Raw genomic sequence first — 20,258 nt, forward strand, 5'->3', positions numbered from 1 at the left:
CGATGAGCCAGGGCTTCGTGCCCATCTACTCCGACGTCGAGATGGAGGACATCGAGAAGAAGTGGCCCCTCTGGCACATGACTTATCTACCAAGATAGAGGATGAGATCATCCCCCAAAGAATTAGTTAGTTAGATAGGCTAGGCAGCGAACTTGTAATAAGTGGACAAGTTCTTAACTTTTGTTATGGCCAAACAGACTTTTGGCTCTTCTCCCTTTTTCATATAAAAAGGTTAATATGTTTCGACCCTTTTCATTGTTAAGGCTGTAAAGCTCAAGGTGCGGGTGAAAAAAACTCTGATCACGCTGGTGAGCAAAAATGTCGTAGCCGCTAGGGCGTAGGTTTCTTGCAGTCCGACCAGTTTTACTCAGCGTTTATCTCTGCAACCCTTGCTTCTAGATCTTAATGTAAGAGAGGGTCGGTAGATATACTCTTATCATCCCCTGAGTGAGGCCTGACCCCTTGCCGTTGCTTGGGTTGGGTGTCACTAAAGATCAAGGAAACGATAGCAAAATCGATAAGAGAAAGTGTTTTTCATTTTAGAAATGTCATTCTTAATTTTCAGAAGTACATAGCTGCTCGATGTTCCAGGCGTTGACGAATACCTCGCCATCGATGGTCTTGAGCTTGTAGATGCCTGGTCGGAGCACCTCAGCGATGACGTATGATCCCTCCCATTGTGGAGAGAGCTTGTGGCGGTTCTTGTTGCTCTAGACGAGGCAGAGCACCAGGTCCCCGAAGTTGAAGGCCTGACCCCTCACCCGACGGTTGTGGTACCGGCATAACGCTTGCTGGTACTTGGCCGAGAGGAGGAGGCCAATGTCGTGCGCTTCATCGAGCTAGTCCATGGCATCCTCGAGGGATGCCTCAGCTCCTTGCTCGTCATAAGGCCTAACCCTCAGCGCTCCATAGTTGAGGTCGGTTGGCTAGGATAGCCTTGGAACTATAGACCATGAAGAAGGGTATGTAGCCGGTGGCCTAGCTGGGGGTCGTCCTCAGACTCCAGAGCACCATGGGGAGCTCCACGACCCATCATCCACCAAACCTTGCAGGACCATGCCGTTCACACGCTCGACCTACCCGTTCGTGCGAGGGTGTGCCATGGCGGCCCAATCGACACGGATGTGGTATTCATCATAGAATTAGACGAATTTTTCCTGGTGAACTGCGTGCTGTTGTCCATGATAATGGAGTTCGGGACTCCAAAGCATTGGACGATGTCAAGGAAGAACAACACGGCTTGCTCGGACTTGATCACGGAGATCGGTCGAGCCTCTATCCACTTTATAAACTTGTCTACGGCGATAAGCAAGTGCGTATAGCCTCCGGGCGCTCTCTTTAGAGGTTCGACCATATTGAGCTTCCAGACCGCGAACAACCATGTGATGGGGATCCATTGGAGTGCTTGGGCCGATAGGTGGGTTCGCCGAGCGTAATATTGACACCCTTCGTAGGTGCGCACAATCTATTCAGCGTCGGCTACTATGGTCGGTCAATTGAAGCCCTATCAGAACGCATTTTCGACTAGGGTCTAAGTGCGACATGGTGCCCGCAGACCCCACCGTGGATATCTCTCAGCAACTGCTTTCCTTGTTCGATGGGGATGTAGCGCTGTAGGATCCTAGTGTTTCTTCACTTATAGAGCTCTCCCTCGATAACAACAAAGGACTTGGAGCGACGCACGAGCCGCCGAGCCTCCATTTTGTCTGTTGGTAGCGCCTCATAGAAGAGGTAGTCAAGATAAGGCATTGTCCAGTCGGCTAGAGGGTGGGGCTCTGTCGCTGGATCTTTGTCAAGTTCCATGACTTTGGGGTCAGAAGGAGCCGACGGTCGGTTAGCCCCCGAGCTCAGGGCAGGCGGCCCATCACCGGTCTGTTCTAGCTCCTCGTAGCGGACCAAGGGCTTGTACTGATGCCATCTTTGCCAGTGCATTGGCTACTTCGTTGAGCTGCCTCGGGATGTGATTGAGCTCGAGACCATCAAACTTGTCCTGCAACTAGCAGACTTCTCAGCAGTACGTAGCCATTTTGGCGTTGTGGTAGCTTCACTCATCAACGACCTACACATCATCGTCGAGTTGGGCATCTGATGGCTTTACATTCAGGGCGACTCCTAGCTGGTCATCGACCAAGTCATGAGTGCCTCATATTCGGCCACATTGTTGGAGGCAGGGAAATTGATGAGAACCATGTACCTCATGCATACCCAGAGGGGCAAAACAAAGACCAGCCCCATGCTTGTGCCTTTCTTCATCAGCGATCCATCGAAGTACATCGTCCAGTACTCTTGGTCGACGGCTACTAGTGGCATTTGGATCTCGGTCCATTTTGCAACAAAATTGGCCAACACTTGGTATTTGATGGCCGTCCGATGGGCATACAAAATGCCCTGACCCATCAGCTCAAGTGCCCACTTCGTGATTCTTCCTGTGGCATCCCGGTTTTGGACGACCTCACCAAGAGGGAAGGATGTCATGATCGCCACTGGGTGCGACTCAAAGTAGTGACACAACTTCCTCTTAGCGATTCAGGATGGCGTATAGGAGTTTCTAGATTTGGGGGTAGCGAGTCTTGGAAGTCGGACAAGACCTCGCTAACGAAGTACATGAGAGCATTGTACTTTGAGGGTGTGTCCCTCTTCTTCCTGCTCTACCACTAAGGAGATGCTGACCACTTGCAGTGGTGGCCAGCAATGTAGAGCAGGAGCAGATTCCCCGTTGGTCGAGGGAACCAGGATTCGAGGCCTTCATCAGAGCTGCTTGACCTTGTCAAGCTGCCTCCTAGGCCTCGAGCAGTCCACTCAAAATGGTTAGCTTTCTTCAGAAGACGATAGAGAGGGAGACCTCATTTCATCGAGGCACGAGATAAAATGGCTGAGCATGGCAGGGGCACCTTGTAACTCGTTGTACGCCCTTTATGTTCTGAATGGGCCCGTCCTCAGTGATGGCCGAGATCTTCTTCGGGTTGGCTTCGATGCCGCTGCTCGGAGATGATAAAACCCAGTAGCATAACCCTCGAGACCCCAAAAACACATTTCTTGAGGTTGAGTTTGATGCCGTTTGCTCGGAGTTTCGCGAAGGTTTGCTCTAGGTCGGCTATGACCTAGTCAGCCCATTTGGACTTGACCACGATGCCATCTATGTAGGCCTCAATGGTTTGCCCGATGAGGTCCCTGAAACACTTGAGCATACAACACTGATACGTAGCCCCCGCATTTTTTAGACCGAACGACACTGTGACATAGTAGAATGATCCAAACGGGGTGATGAAAGATGTCGTGAGCTAGTCAGACTCTTTCATCGTGATTTGATGGTACCCAGAGTACGCATCAAGGAAGCAAAGGGTTTCACACTCTAAGGTCAAGTTGACTACTTGGTCTATGTGTGGCAAAGGAAATGGATCCTTTGGATACGCTTTGTTGAGACCCATGTAGTCAACACACATTCTCCATTTCCCACACTTTTTTCTTATAAGAACAAAATTGGCTAACCACTCAGGGTGATACACCTCCTTGATGAATTCGGCCTGCCAAAAGCTTCGCAATCTCCTCGCCGATGGCCCTATGTTTCTCCTCGTAGAAGCGACATAGGCGCTGCTTCACCGGCTTGGAGTCTAGCCTGATTTTCAAGGCATGCTCGGCAACTTCTCTCAGAATGCCTGGCATGTCCGAGAGTCTCCACACAAAGATGTCTCTATTGACGCGGAGGAAGTCGATGAGCACGCTTTCCTATTTGGAGGAAAGCGTGGTTCTGATGCGCACCACTTTGCCCTCAGAGCTGCTGGGGTCTATGAGGACCTCCTTGGCACCTTCCATGGGCTCGAAAGACCCGGCTAACCTCTTGGGGTCAGGCTCTTCTTTGATGATCTCCTCTCTAATCGCCTGCGGCATGTTCGCAACACTCGACCTCATAGTTGTAGGCGCACTGGAAGGAGGTGCCTGACGGTGATGACCCCACGTGGACCGACATCTTCAACTTTAGATAGGTGTAGTTGGGAACGGCCATGAACTTCGCGTAGGATGGATGTCCTAGGATGGCATGGTATGTCCTGTGGAACTCGACCACCTCGAAGGTAAGGGTCTCCATCCTGTAATTGGTTGGATTCCCGAAGGTGACGGGCAGACCGATATGCCTGAGCGACATGGCCTACTTTCTAGGCACGATGCCATGGAAAGGCACCCCGGTGGGCTGGATGTGTGACCAGTTGATGCCCATGTCATTGAGCATCTCAGCGTACATGATGTTGAGGCCGCTGCCTCCATCCATTAGCACCTTGGTGAGCCGCTTCATGCCGACAATCGGGTTGACCATGAGTGAGTATTTTCCTAGTTGTGGGACGCTTTCTAGGTGGTCGGTCCAATCAAAGGTGATGGCAGACTCTGACCATCAGAGGAAGGAAGGCATGGCTGGCTCGGTCGTATAGACCTCGTGGCGTGCAAGCTTCTGGCGGTGCTTGGAGTCATAGGTCGCTGACCCTCCGAAGATCATGAGGTAGTCATCTGGCATTAGAAAAGCCACCATCCTTCCCCTCGACGTCATCTGCCACTGGCTTGGGCTCCTTCCTATGCTCTCCCTTGTTGGAGCCACCAGACAGGAACCGCTTCATGAGTGCACAGTCTTTGTATAAGTGCTTGATGGGGAAGGCATGGTTCGAGCATGGCCCTTCGAGTAGCTTCTCAAAGTGGTCTAGGGTACCCTCAGTGGGCTTTCGACCCCCCATGCGGTCAGTAGTGGCCACGAGCAAGCCCTCATGCTGCTGCTTATTCTTCTTCTTATTGGGGTGGTTGGAGGCGCCTTCGCTAGTGTCCTTGTCCCGCTTTGCCTTACCCTTGGGGCGGTCGAAAATCGCTCTGACCACCTCCTCGCCCAAGGCATGGCTGGTGGCGATGTCGAGGAGCTCCATGGTGGTTCACGGGCCCTTGCATCCTAGCTTGTGAACTAGGGACTCGCAGGTGGTCCTGGACAGGAAGGCTCCTATAACGTTGGCATCGGTGACGTTGGGCAGCTTATTGCACTGCTGGGAGAAGCACCAGATATACTCATGAAGAGTTTCTAGGATGCACGTAGGTGCCCTAGAAGTTTCCCACGAAAACCTCCTTTAGGTCCACCCAATGTTGAATCCGGTTGGGCGGAAGGTGCTCCAACCATGTTCGCACCGAATCGGCTAGGAACAATGGAAGGTTGCAGATAATGAAACTATCACTATCCTGCTCCACCGGCTTGGCAAGCAAGCCTGGTAATCCTCGAGCCATAGTTCAGGGTTTGTTTCCCTAGAGTATTTCAGGATGTTGGTGGGCGATCAGTACCGCGGTGGGAAGGCGGCGTTAAGGATGTGTTAGCCGAAGGCCTAAGGCCCCGGTAGGTCAGGGCTCGGGCTCCAGTTCTCACTGCTCTCGTAGCGTCTGCCATGATGAGGGTGGTAGCTGTGGTTGGATTCCTCTCTCTCGTTGCTTCATCCATGCCTACAGGCATCTAGGGTATTACATGCATCACGATGGAGGTAGAGACGCTCATGCACCAGAGCTGTGGCGCGCCCCCCGTCGCCCTATGGCGCCTAGTGGACAGACACATCCTAGACATGTCATCCTGAGGGCGCATGCTGACTAGTGTTGAGCTCACGTCACCGAGACAGCGAGCTCTCCGCCTGCTGCACCACCACGCGCTCGAGCAGCATGCGGATCTCACGATGTGTCAATGATCCTTGGGTGTCACGGGCTCTGGGAGCCATCGGAGCAAGGCCACTGTGGCAACGGTGTTTTGGCTTGCTCGAGCGAAGTGTGGGAGGGCTCCATCGTCTTTGATGATCCTCCGGTTCACATCGCGGGCCATGGCGTGCGCACGCCCACCGTCTCCACGATGCTCGAGCTCCACGTGCTCCTGCTCTAGCTAAAGTCACGCATCCTCGAGTTCCCTATTCTGCGCCCTCAGCTGCTCCACCCATAGGCAAGGTGGGGTCCCTGCGTCTCCCTCAACCTTGTCATTGAGGTCATTTGGTGCGGTAGCCCTCCCTCGTGGACGCTTTCGACGTGTCCCTTGGGGGTACCTGCCATAAAACATTCTCGTGAGGGGTGATGGCTCCCCCTGCTAGAGTTAGAGTCGGAGGGCAACTCTGAATCTCCCACGAGAATGTCGTGGAAAGATTCCATGACGTATTCGGTCATCCCCATGAACTCATCATTTGTTGGGGATGGGTGCATGCGCTGCGCCATGAGGTGGCCAATGGTCCCCGTAGCATTGCGCAGACCAAATGGGAATGCTGTCGAGGTGCTTCGGATGAGGTATTCTAGGAAGAGCGGTTCCCCTCTGGCAAGCTATGTCATGACGTTGGCTAACGAGAAGTTGAGGTAGCGCAGGTCTCCCGGGATGGTCGAGGTCCTAGGAAGGCATCGAGCTGGCGCTCTTGCTTCCTGTAATCGAAGTCGAGGAGCTGGTCACTTCTGGGGGCATGAGCCTCTGGCTCGTGCAGCTGCAGCTTCTCAAGCACCTCGACGATCACGTTGAGGCCGGTGGAGTGGAGAGGCTGGATGGCGGCGGAGGCCAGCACCAACTCTCCCTCCATTGTGACGATGAAATCTAGGTTCCCAAAGCACACGTGCGCGCCCAGGATCCAGCTGACCCCGTGACTAGCCATCCGAGGCCTGATGTGGACATCGAGACGCGCAAAAAGCCCCAACGTGGCATGCCAACTGTCGGTGTTTCAGATCAAGGGCTAGTAAATTTGTATCTGCACGTCTAGCCCGGATGGTATGCTCGGAAGATACAAGGATTTTTATTGGTTCGGGCAGAATGTCCCTACGTCCAGTCTGCTGGTGCTCGTTTTACCGGCACTGGTTTATAGTAGGGGTTACAAACGAGCGTGAGAGGAAGAAGTTCCCAAGTCTCTAGTGAAAAGATCGAATGGAGTTGAGCCTTGCTGAGCTTGTTCAGCTGTGTGCTCGTTAGCTGTCTCCCTTCTTGGGGCATCCTGCTTCCCCTTTTATAGGTGAAGGGGAAGGCGCAGGTTACAGAGAGAAAGAAAGAGAAAAGCGAGAGAGAAGAAGGCCTCCAGGGCCGTCGGGTCCTTCTTCTCCTTTATGCGAGTCTCGCCGATGCTATAGATGGTGACGGTGATGGCTCTACGTCGGGCTCTTGTTCACCACTGGTGCCATGCCCCGACATCATTAGCTGGTCGTGGCGTCCTATCCTGTCCTAGCGCACGACGTGGTGAACCAACATGCCTGTTAGTGGTCGTACGGGGAGTAGACAGCACAACGACCACGCACTTGTCACTGTTGGTGATGTGAACCCCCGGGCATGACCTGATGTGGCCATGGGTCACATCAAGACGTGCCAGCTTCCCTCCCAGTGTCAGAAGTTTGACCCCGGGGTCATACCCTCGGACCCGTAGTGGTTGGAGGCGATATGGGTCCCCGTCGGGCGAGACGGAGCCCGCGCCCTAGGGGTCGGGTGGGACTGAGCCCGTGCCCTCAGGGTCAAGCGAGACGGTTTTCGTACCATTGGGGTCAGGCGACACGGGGCCCGTGCCCAAGGGGTCGGGCGATAAGGATCCCGTGTCCTCAGGGTCGGGCGAGATGGCTTCCGTATCCTCGGGGTCGGACAACACGGGGGCCGTGCCCTCAGGGTCGGGCGAGACCGAGACCATCCCTTCGGGGTCGGTCGAGACTGAAGTATGTCCTTGATTATTTAGGCGAGTCATCGTCCGTGGTTCTCATATCCCTTCTCCGGGTATCCTAATACCGATACCCGACAAGAGCCATCTCTAATAGTGGTATTTGTCGGTTTAGAGGTTACTCTGGAGGTGGTTGTATCTTGACCGATCTCTAAAAAAAGCCTCCATTGCTGAAAAAAACATTTTTTAATAGTGTTAACACCTTCTGGAAGAAAAGATTTGGCCACAGCTCCAAAATAGAAGTGGTAGAAGCATGGTTTACTTTTTTCAAATAAAAATAAGATATCCTTTAAACAAAGCAGAAGGGGGCAGGCAATCACTCTAGTTTCAAATGAGCAAGAATCCATCACAAGAACACAATCATTTTGGCAAAGAGAGACCATATTACATTATTCCGGAGCTTATTATTATTGTCTACTACAAAACTACTCACATGGATCAAGTAAGCTCGAACTATAAATGCAAATGACATTCCAGAACCTGAGTCTCTCTTTGGATATTTCACGGCGAAGACTAAGAATTTAGCTCAAATTTGGACCGCTAATATGTGGACGGTTGTGTCTGGAGGCCGAAGCCAAACGGGAACAATGGATCGTAGGGCGCGTCACCGACGTTCATTGGTAGCTGATCCACCGAGCGGAACCACGTCCTCGACAGCTTCCCCATGAACCCATAGTCGCCGAACAGCACGTCGCTGACGCCCTGCCCCTCCGTCCCCGGCAGCCACGCCGCCACCAGCGCGCCGATGATATCAATGAACGGCTCAACCACCAGTGGCCGACCGGAGACGAGCACCACGACGCACCTGATGCTGCCACAAACATTCTGGATGATGTCCAGCCCGGGGCTAGGGATGGTCAGGTTCAGGTTGTCGCCGAACGTCTCGGCGTAGGGAGGCTCGCCGACGACGATGATGGCGTAGTCGAACAGGGGCTTGTTCTGCTGGACGAAGTCCACGTCGGGGTTCTTGGAGTAGACAACGTCGGTGCCGGGGGCAACGGCGCGCAGGATGCCGTCGAGGATGGTGGTCCCGGTAGTGAGGTTGTTCCCCGTGAGGCCCTGCCAGGTGATGGTCCAGCCGCCGCACTGGCTGCCGAGATCGTCAGTGTGGCTGCCGGCGACCAGGACGCTGCCGCCGTAGGAGAGCTTCTTGGGCAGCGGCAGCAGCGGCATGGCGCCGGGCTTGCCGTTCTTGAGGAGGACGAGGGACTTGTTGGAACTGGTGGTGACCACCGAGTTCTCGATCTTGGAGCTAGCTTACAGCCGGCCCGGCTCGTTACCACGAGCCTGCGCTCCCACAGGTCCCAGGTCCACCGGAGCTACAACATATAAGGCCTTTGGGCCTTCCCAACCCAAAAGACTAGCCTGATAGGTGGGGGCTTGTTCCGCCTTATATGTTGTGCTCCCCCACCATCGCTACACGATGTGGGACTAAACCACAACAATCTCCCCCTTAGTCACACATCGGGGTGCCCCCGCCATATGTGACGCTCGAAATTTTTTTATCGGGTTTAGCTTTTCTGACCATGGGCTCTGATACCAATTGTTGGAACCGGTGGTGACCACCGAGTTCATGATCTTGGAGCTGGCTTACAGCCGGCCCGACTCGTTACCATGAGCTTGCGCTCCCATAGGTCCTAGGTCCACCGGAGCTATAACATATAAGGTCTTTGGGCCTTACTCAACCCAAAAGACTAGCCTTATATGTGAGGGTTCTCCCGCCTTATATGTTGTGCTCCCCCACCATCGCTACATGATGTGGGACTAAACCCCAACAATCTCCCCCTTAGTCACACATCGGGGTGCCCCCGCCATATGTGACGCTCGAGATTTTTTTATCGGGTTTAGCTTTTCTGACCATGGGCTCATGATACCAATTATTGGAACCGGTGGTGACCACCGAGTTCTCGATCTTGGAGCTGGCTTGCAGCCGGCCCGGCTTGTTACCACGAGCCTACGCTCCCACAGGTCCCAGGTCCACCGGAGCTGACAACATATAAGGTCTTTGGGCCTTACTCAACCTAAAAGACTAGCCTGATAGGTGAGGGTTATCCCGCCTTATATGTTGTGCTCCCCCACCATCGCTACACGATGTGGGACTAAACCCCAAGAATCTCCCCCTTAGTCACACATCGGGGTGCCCCCGCCATATATGTGATGCTCGAGATTTTTTTATCGGGTTTAGCTTTTCTGACCATGGGTACCGGCTCAGATACCAATTGTTGGAACCGATGGTGACCACCGAGTTCTCGATCTTAGAGCTGACTTGCAGCCGAGCATCACATATATGGCGGGGGCACCCTGATGTGTGACTAAGGGGGAGATTGTTGGGGTTTAGTCCCACATCGTGTAGCGATGGTGGGGGAGCACAACATATAAGGCGGGAGAACCCTCACCTATCAGGCTAGTCTTTTGGGTTGAGTAAGGCCCAAAGGCCTTATATGTTGTCAGCTCCGGTGGACCTAGGACCTGTGGGAGCGCAGGCTCGTGGTAACGAGCCGGGCCGGCTATAAGCCAGCTCCAAGATCATGAACTCGGTGGTCACCACCGGTTCCAATAATTGGTATCATGAGCCCATGGTCAGAAAAGCTAAACCCGATAAAAAAATCTCGAGCGTCACATATGGCGGGGGCACCCCGATGTGTGACTAAGGGGGGGAGATTGTTGGGGGTTTAGTCCCACATCGTGTAGAGATGGTGGGGGAGCACAACATATAAGGCGGGAGAACCCTCACCTATCAGGCTAGTCTTTTGGGTTGAGTAAGGCCCAAAGGCCTTATATGTTGTCAGCTTCGGTGGACCTGGGATCTGTGGGAGCGCAGGCTCGTGGTAGCGAGCCAGGCCGGCTGTAAGCTAGCTCCAAGATCGTGAACTCGGTGGTCACCACCGGTTCTAACAATTTGTATCATGAGCCCATGGTCAGAAAAGCTAAACCCGATAAAAAAATCTCGAGCATCACATATATGGCGGGGGCACCGCGATGTGTGACTAAGGGGGAGATTGTTGGGGTTTAGTCCCACATCGTGTAGCGATGGTGGGGGAGCACAACATATAAGACGGGATAACCCTCACCTATCAGGTTAGTCTTTTGGGTTGAGTAAGGCTCAAATGCCTTATATGTTGTCAGCTTCGGTGTTCCTGGGACCTGTGGGAGCGCAGGCTCGTAACGAGCCGGGCCGGCTGCAAGCCAGCTCCAAGATCATGAACTCGGTGGTCACCACCGGTTCCAACAATTGGTATCATGAGCCCATGGTCAGAAAAGCTAAACCCGATAAAAAATCTCGAGCGTCACATATGGCGAGGGCACCTCGATGTGTGACTAAGGAGGAGATTGTTGGAGTTTAGTCCCACATCGTGTAGCGATGGTGGGGGAGCATAACATATAAGGCGGGAGAACCCTCACCTATCAGGCTAGTCTTTTGGGTTGAGTAAGGCCGAAAGGTCTTTTACGTTGTCAGCTTCGGTGGACCTGGGACCTGTGAGAGCGCAGGCTCGTAACGAGCCGGACCGGCTGCAAGCCAGCTCTAAGATCGTGAATTCGGTGGTCACCGCCGGTTCTGGTAGGACTTGCGCACGGCCTCGCGCGCCAGGTCGCGGTGCTCCTGCTTGCCGAGCTCCCCGACGAGGCTGGTGTCGGCGTAGGGGTTCTCGAAGAGACCCATGGTGAATTTGACCCGAAGGATGCGGCGGACGGCGTCGTCGATGCGGCTCATAGGGATGGTGCCGTTCTGCACCAGCAACGTGAGGTCGTCGATGAACTCCGTGTACGTGTAGGGAATCATCACCATGTCAATTCCGGCGAGGATGCCCAGCTTGATGGACAGAAGGTAGTCAGCGTGATCTGGGGTCGTGATCCTGTCAAGCCCTTGCCAATCCGAGATGATGAAGCCCTGAAATAAACAATTAAATTAAATACATACAGTTCAATTCATTTTATTTATGCCTCAACAATTGACTTCAACATGGAGTACCCTAAAGCGGAGCCTGTTCTTGAGGTGGTCGGTGACGAGGAAGTGGTTGGCGTGCATCTTGACGCCGTTCCAGCTGGAGAAGGAGACCATGACGGTGGAGACGCCCCGGATGACGGCGTTGTAGTAGGGCCGCATGTGCACGGCCATCAGCTCGTGGAAGGACGCCACCGTGTTGCCCTCGTTCACGCCCTTGGTGGTGCCGCCGTCGCCCACGTAGTGCTTGGAGCACGCCGCCACGTTGCGCTGCCCAGCGATGTATGGCGCGCCGGGGCGGCCGCCGCTCGCTGGGATCTCGCCCTGGAACCCGGAGATGATGGAGGTCATGTTCCGGACCACCCCCGGGTGCTCGCTGAAGCTCTCGTAGCACCGCCCCCACCGAGGGTCTCTGCACACCGCGACGCAAGGAGCGAAGACGTAGGGGATGCCGGTGGCCCTGACCTCCAGAGCTACAGCAGCTCCAATCCTCTGTGCTAGCTCTGGGTCCCTGAACCGAATAAACATGCAACTCGATCAGATTTGTTTAATTATGTGATGATGAAAATTATATGTTATTACACACTTATTTGTTTTAGGTCCAGTTTCACAAAGAAACTGAGCAAACATTTTGATTTTCATTTTTCCTTGTAATTTATTTTTGGCGAATAAATTGAAGCACACGTACGTACGTACGTACCTGGTGCAGGCCGAGTCCGATGTTGTGTGGGAAGATGGTGGCCTTGTAGACGTTGCCGTGGCCGTACGTGGACGGCGTCGATGCCGTAGATGATGGGGATCCCGAGGCGCGTCGACAGTGCGCCGCTCTGCATCCCGTTCACCATCTTCACCCACGCCTACGGCGGCGCGTTCTTCGCCGGCACGCTGCCGCCGCCGCTGAGCACGCTGCCTGCACGGCCCGGACGCATGCATGGCTTCAGGATCTCGTACGTGTTTACCATACATGCATTAAACTAGGACGTACGTACGATTCAACTCTAGTTTAATTATTTTAAGCAGCCAGGTTACGTTACGTTGACTGGGAAACTTTATTTACCCGTACCAACGTCGTCTGGCACGCAGTATTATCAATACCATAAAAAAAAGCAAGTGGCTGGCCTAGACTAACTAAAGTACAAAGGTTTATGATAATATGTATCATCAAATGCTAATAATCTCTCTCCCATCAATCTGGCAGATCTGAATAGTTTTAATTTACGCTAAACACTGGTGACTGTTGCAAGCATGTATATATAGATATTATAGGCCTAAGTGTGGCCTTCGTTTGAAGTTTATTTGAACTTGCTTAGAGTTACCAAGCTCAATGGCCCAAACTATAGACAAAAGCAAAAGCAAGGACTACACGGCCAAAATATATATACATACTCACCAGTACATAGTTTTCACGTCATTAAAGAGAGTTTTCGTGCACCCATAATTACTGTTTGACTACTATTAACCTGGCCAAATAAAGTTCAATATAATGCTATTGCAGTATCTAACCCGTTTGGGACTTCTCACATCCATGTTTTTCTTCTCTGCTCCCAACTTTGCTATCCAAACATGGACACCTTTACAAACACCGCTTTAAAAAAAAGCAGAGTTGAAGGTCAACTACCTCTAGGTTTTTTATGGAGCTACTTCGTGACAGAGTTGATGGAATAGGATTAGTTTTGGTGGAGTTGAGTAGTCCCAAACAGCTGAATCGAGTAGTCACGCGCATTGGAGGTCTATCAAGCTACTAGCTACGAATGACAAGATGCACGTACGCGTGTATATATATATATATATATATATACTCTCGCATAGTCGCATATATACACATACCTATGAGGTACTTGTTGACGACGTCGGCGGTGGCGTTTTCCCGCTCGATCTGCGACATCTGCCCGATCTTCTCCGCCAGCGTCATCCGCCGCAGCAGGTCGTCGATCCGCGTGTTCAGCGGCTGCTTCGGGTCCTTGTACCTCAAGTAGGCGCCCCTCGCCGCCGCCGCCGCCCTTCATGGGCAGAGCCGCCGCGACGGCGAGGCAACCGCACAGCTGCAGCAACAGCAAGCTGCAGGCGGCTGCCGCAGTGGTCATGGTCACCACCCTGACCCCCATATAGCTCATCAGCTCGCCTGCTAGCTCGATCCACCTACGTACTGCAATTCCCGCATGCATCATATATAGTTATTATATTATATATCATGCGTTACGCAGTTATATATATGTATGTTTGGAACGAACGATTTATACATATATATTGCATGTATGCACGTATATACGAAGAAAAGAAGAGCTACCTTACAGAGAAGAGCGCTACGAGAATGCATGCACAAATAGCCACAGCGGAGTGAAGGGTGGGGCTGTAGACTGTTCGCTTGGCCTCTATTTATGCACTACGAGTAAGCAAGGGCTCATATATACAAAACTTAGGATAATCTCGGTGACTGGACCACGTTAGCTTGCGATGGACTTTGTACATGTAAAATTATATCCCCGCCCCCCCCCCCCCCCCCCCCCCCCCCCCCCCCCCAGATTCCTTCTTTGAGTTTTTGAGTTGAAACACAGTATTATTCAAGATTTCTGACGTTGCATTAATTCGATCGACAAGTGGCTGTTTCTTTATAATAACCACCAATGTAGCAGTACGTGTCAACGTACGTCCTAGTTTAGTGCATGACCTTATTCATTTGTGCACACTTTGCTATAGCTTGCCCTTGTTGGATCCATGTACTCACTACGTCCCTAAATAATTATCGTTTTTGGTTTTCGTGCCGTAAGTTTGACTATAAATTTGTATAAAATGCATGCAACATTTGTATCTCCAAATAAATTTATTATGAAAATAAATTCAATGATCTATCTCATGATATTAATTTTGTACCATAAATATTATTATTATTTATATATATTTAGTTAAAGTTGTTTCTCGGAAAACAAAAACGATAGTTATTTATGGACGGAGGGAGTACATGCTAGGTAGCTCCTAAAAGTTAGCAGTTTTGGATTCAAACATCCTAGCTATGATCCATATGCTAGGTAATAGAACCTAATATGTGCTAAGGGTGTGTCCAATGGCCTTTTTAAACTGATAGCTCATATTTTTTTTAAAAAGTAATAAGATACACCTGAAATTATAAAAGAATATGAAATATCTCGCCATTTGGTAGACTTGAGCATTAGATGACAATAGTCATTGTTCTTTTTTTTAAATGACTCACATATATTATGAAAAATATCCTAAAGCTACACCTAGATTTCCATCTAACTTACCCACCTATGTTATTATAAAAATTAATTTGAAGACACATAAATTTACATGTAGATTACCCACTCCTATTCTCATTAAAGAGTAGTCTAACGTTTTACCCGCCCCTACTCTGCATCTAAATTCTCAACCTCTACCGCTATAAAAGGAAATCCCTATATAGTTATCAATTATTACCCACTTCTATAATTGTTAATATAGAGAAAACTAACTCGTCATGTACATGCACGATGTGCATCACCATGTAGAGGCCGCATTTATGTATATATATGTAGAAAGCCACGAGCATATTAATTTCGTGTTGGACATAGAGCTATAGTTAAATTATTTCACTAAACACATGTCGAACACACATGATAGCGTGATGCAAAGTTGGAAAAACTATGAATTGAGATGAAAAACACAAAGTAATTTGTAATTAGAGTTATTAGACTATTTGTTCGAACAAGGATACCCATTTTCATTAAGAATGAAATCAAGAACAAATTAAGTTCATGATTTAGAAGGTGTTCAGAAGGATTTAGATCCACACCTGATGACTCAGGTGAACATCATACGTAACAACTCACAACACTTTGTGATATATCCCACTGTTCTGATCTATAGGTATTAGGCAACCACCTCCTAATGCTAAGCTAACAGTTTCTAGCTTTACATTCACCAAAGGTGATCAACCTATGGCCCTGTTCGCTTGAAGGAATTTGGATAAATCTAGAGGAATTTGTGAGAGCGTGAACAGTAAATTTCAACCGTGAACAATCCGGCTGGTTTTTGCACCAGCCGAACGCCCCCTATATCACATAGTTCAAAGAGGATAGGATATATCTAAGATTCAAGGGAGTATTTCCCCACCATGTATAACTTAAGTCAGAACAGATAGAGTTACCATTTTGATTAGGTGTTACGTCCAAAATCAATCCACAAGATTGTTGTGTCTCCTGCAATTACAATAATACTGTGCAGCAGCAATGCTTTTTTTTTATAAACCGTCTCTTTTCATGAGTAACATTTCTCGAGCCACAGTGAGTCTTTTATTTGAAAAATAACCTCTGGTAGTGTGATAGTTGCATTGCGAAGTACTCTCTCCGTTCTAAATTATAAGTCGTTCCGACTTTCTAGCCAGAGAGTCAAAGCATCTCAAATTTAACCAAAATTATAGAGAACATTACAAAGATTTATGATATCAAATATGTATAATATGAAAACATAATTAATGAAGAATCTAATGATATTTTTTATCATAAATGTTATTAATTTATTGTATAAATTTGGTCAAATATGAGATGTTTTGACTCTCCAAGAAAATTGGAATGACTTATAATTTGGGACGGATGGTGTATTTCATGGATGCACGGATGGTGGATCTCGAAGACAAAACAAAATTAAGGTCACCTCACAGTATGATTTTTTGTTGCCACAAATCGCACCGATATAATAATGTAATTGTTCAGACCAGTCCAGCTAGTTCGTCAACCTCGCCGGCGGCTATTGGATTCGTCCGGTGTCAGCGGGGTCATTACCACCAGCTTGTCAGCTCATGTCATAGGTTTCTGAATTGCTTAATGTATTATTAGGGCATGCATGCACGTGAATTGTACTTATATATGGATCGAGGTTCTGAACCGCAGTTTAGAAAATATAAAAAGAGTAGTATCCCTCAATCTTCGATCGAGCAGATCTCGATCTCTGACGCAACATTAATTTCCAGTCTTACTACTCGATCGATCCGCCACAGGTATGGTTCAGATCTCGCTCCATGGAGAAGAGATGCGCGAGCTAGTCAAGAGAAAGTGACTTTAGAGCGAGCGTCTCCAATATATATAGCTTCTAATCTAATATAATAAATCACTTGTTAAATTTACGGTTATTCACTACTACAATAAACATTTATAGGAGCGGCTAGCGATAGTTTGTAGAGGCGCTTTTGTCAGTCGCCCATACCATATCGTCTCTATAAATAAGGGTTTGTAGGGGCATTTCTCAAGCTGCCCCTACAAATCGATTTGTAGAGACACCCCTACAAATGATTTCTATTTGTAGGGGCGGTTCAATTTAAAACCGCCCCTACAGTAAATTTTTTTGCCAAAAAAAATTCAAATTGAACCGCCCCTACAGTATATTTTCCCGCCAAAAAAATTAAATTTTAAAATTTAAATCTGACCAGAACATATATACATATATGCATACATAATTCAAACATTGTATCCACGAGCACAAGAATATTATATAAAGTAACATTACAAGTCCAATTCACAAGAACATATATAATTCATCGTTACATAGACATAATTCACAAGTCTAATCTGTTTCACAATTCCAAACCGTTTCACAAGGTAAGATCAATGTCATATTTCATACACATTGTTATCAACGGCCTAGAGCTAGCATTTCCATCTCATGAAGATGTCGGTACAGAGGATGCCTTCCTAACTTAGATTTTCGATTATGATAAGTGCCTCTTACGTGTATAATCTGGTCAATTATGAAGGCGCAAAGATTGTCGACGAGCTTCAAGAGGTTGTCATCTTTGTGTGGTTCAGCTCTCATTCCTTTCTCTTCTTTCCACTCCAATAAAACAAGTTGGGGTTTAGTATGTCATAACATATGCGAACATCTATAAAAACAGTGAGCATCTATGAACACAGTGAACATCTATAAAAATAGTGAGCATATAAAAAAACAATGAGCATATCTAAAGAGGTTCAAACTTACCTTTATAGGGGTGTCGCCTGTAGGCATCGGTGTTACTCATGAGAGTGCATACGTAGTATCCACAGTGTACACTCCCAGGCTTTTACTTGGGGCACCGTGTGTTTCGCATATGCAAATGTTAAGTAATGCTCTTGACACCAACATAATGGAGTACTAAAGTAAATTATACTTACCGCACATAGTATTTTGACACACAGGTTAGGCTCTTTTGTTGGATCATGCCTCCCTTTATGTTCGTTAACGTAGAACTTGTACACCCTATTCGAATAAATTTAATAAATGCAACTTGTTAGTATCCAAAACTGAACGTTACAAGTATGTATACAAACATATAAGACAATGAGGATTGTCGATATGTATACATCTTGAGAATCGATATGAAGTCTTTATATGTCGTCGGGTCCTTATCTATTAAATCATAGACCCACGCCATGCCTAGGCTGACATCGACGCCTATACAAATCCAGTGGTTGCTGCAGGAATTTAATCATAGTAACGGATAAGCTCTTTTGCATCAAACAATATATATCGAACAAAGCTTTAAGTATAGAGTTGAACTTACTCGGAGTTATACGCTAGCCATATAGCAGAGCAATTTTGGAGATGTTTAAAAGCTAGGACAATGTATGCCGCAACCTTAAGTGACGCTTCACGTATTTTCTTGTTTCGGATTTTCTTTCTCCTCAATAGTCTTTCCAGCAGTTAGCTCTTTGGTATCCAATTTCCAATCATTGGCGTAATAAAAACATGTTACTGCTATACATTGAGGGTCTACGTACCCGGCTCGCACACTTGGCATTTGTTTTGAAAGGTGCACTTGTATTCTACAAATCATGACATGGGTTAGTATCAACAAAATCCAAAGATTACAATAGTATCATATCGAGAGGGCAAGGACTTATAGGCACCACGTGCGAATTAGATTTATTTCCATTGCTCCGAGGTGAAAGCATGTCTGGACGTCATTAAAGTCAAAGATAATTTTTCTAGCTGGGCCTCCAAATGTGCCGGCAGGGAAGCGTGCTTGTATGAGATCTATGGTCGTTGGGATAACACGCAAGTACCAATCATGGAACCTTCTCATTCCAAGTGGTAGGCGCTAGATGTCCCGGTTTGGTAGGAATGACTTGCCTCTTTCATATGTTTTCGGGCAATCCTTTGACCATTTGATGGCATCAACATTTGGATACTTCTTTGCCGGTTGTTGTTTGCTGGTGACGTCCTCCTCAGAAGCCCGTGCTGGGACTTCTTTAACTTGGTTATCAGGCTTGAACTGGTCATGGGCATACCACTTACACGCCGACGTGACGTCTCTCATCAACGTAAAAATTGGCCTTATGGTGATTGGATGCTTTTTTTGAATTGATGGCTCCTTGCGGGCACCCTCTTGTGCATGCACTTTTTTAGGAGGCCCTTGTTGTTCATGTATCAGGTCCGTATCAGGCCCTTGCTCCTTATGAGGTGGAGAAGGCGGTGGCATCTCAGGCACGGGCTCGCTAGGAGGCGGGGAAGACTGTGGCATAGGCTGTGGCATCTCATGCACATGCTCGCTAGGAGGCGGGGAAGAATGTGGCATCTCAGGCAAGTGCTGGTGATGACACGGAGAAAGTATCTCCCCTTCCTCAAGAACTCCCTCCAAACGTTGAACAGGCGGTGAAGAAGCAGTCAATACAATGTCATGTTTGTGCTAGTGGATGAACTGGTTCATTACTTCTCTGAGTAACTGCTGTCCGTCGGGAGTTGGGTAGTCAATGCGCAACTGCATGTTCTCGGGCTTCACGGTATGCACCTCGATCCTAGTGTAGTCCGATGGGATCCTATTATTGTGATGCAAGCCGCCAGGGGGATGTGCCACACCCGTTGCCACCTCCATCATAGTGTTCTGCCTACCGATGAGAACCATCAAGGTGCAACTAGTTGGTTCCCGTATGCGATCGACGGGGGTTGTGGCTGCAATGGAACCTTGGCTGCTAGAAACTTCCGGAGAGCTGCCAACTAATGCCAGTTCTCTCGGTGGCACCATTACTGTCCTTGGCTCCATAGACAGTCCTTGCTCCTCCAGTGCCTTCACAACTAGAGCCTCCACAGTGAGCTCATGATTAGACTCTCGGTCTCTGCCATGTTTTTTATACATGTGTTGTTCCTCTTCAAATCCATTCTTCCAGGTCATTCTTTTCCCTAGCCCCCTAGTGTGGCCTGTGTGCTCGGTGTTTGCTAAGCCAAGGTTAAGCTTGTCCCTCTCTCTAGAAGGCTTGAATGAGCCATTCTCCTGGTCTTCAGCATATTTCAGTATCTTTGATACTGCCTCTTCGATCGCCGGGTTATCAAACTTAAGGGAACCGTCAAATGCTTCTGTACTCCTCCCAAGGATCCAATTTCTTGAGCGTAGCTTCAACCCCTTCAAGTTTAATTTCCCAGATGCGACGGCATCTTCCTCCATCTTCCTAAACTTCTCTTCCTTGCCATAGTAGCCACCGTTACCAAGATGATGGTGGTGTTGGTTCCTCTTCGTCAGCTCAATGTTACGGGCATTGAGGGCCAATGCTTCAGGTGTATCTTTTAGGCCACGAGCTCCTACCATTGACTAAGAGTTATGTTGCTGAACTCATGGAATGAAGTTAACCCCTTTTGGATATATTTCTTGTTGAGCTCCGACCTCCAACGTCGGAATGACTCCCATT

At 49.0% G+C, this 20,258-nt stretch overlaps 1 pseudogene; it reads right to left on the reverse strand.

Moving 5' to 3' along the window:
- Positions 1 to 8,089: 8,089 nt before the first annotated feature.
- On the reverse strand, positions 8,090 to 13,953 carry LOC136471021 (uncharacterized; annotated as a pseudogene).
- Positions 13,954 to 20,258: the final 6,305 nt, after the last annotated feature.

Source organism: Miscanthus floridulus, chromosome 8 (assembly GCF_019320115.1).
Source record: "Miscanthus floridulus cultivar M001 chromosome 8, ASM1932011v1, whole genome shotgun sequence".
In the NCBI taxonomy this organism is placed as follows: Eukaryota; Viridiplantae; Streptophyta; class Magnoliopsida; order Poales; family Poaceae; genus Miscanthus; species Miscanthus floridulus.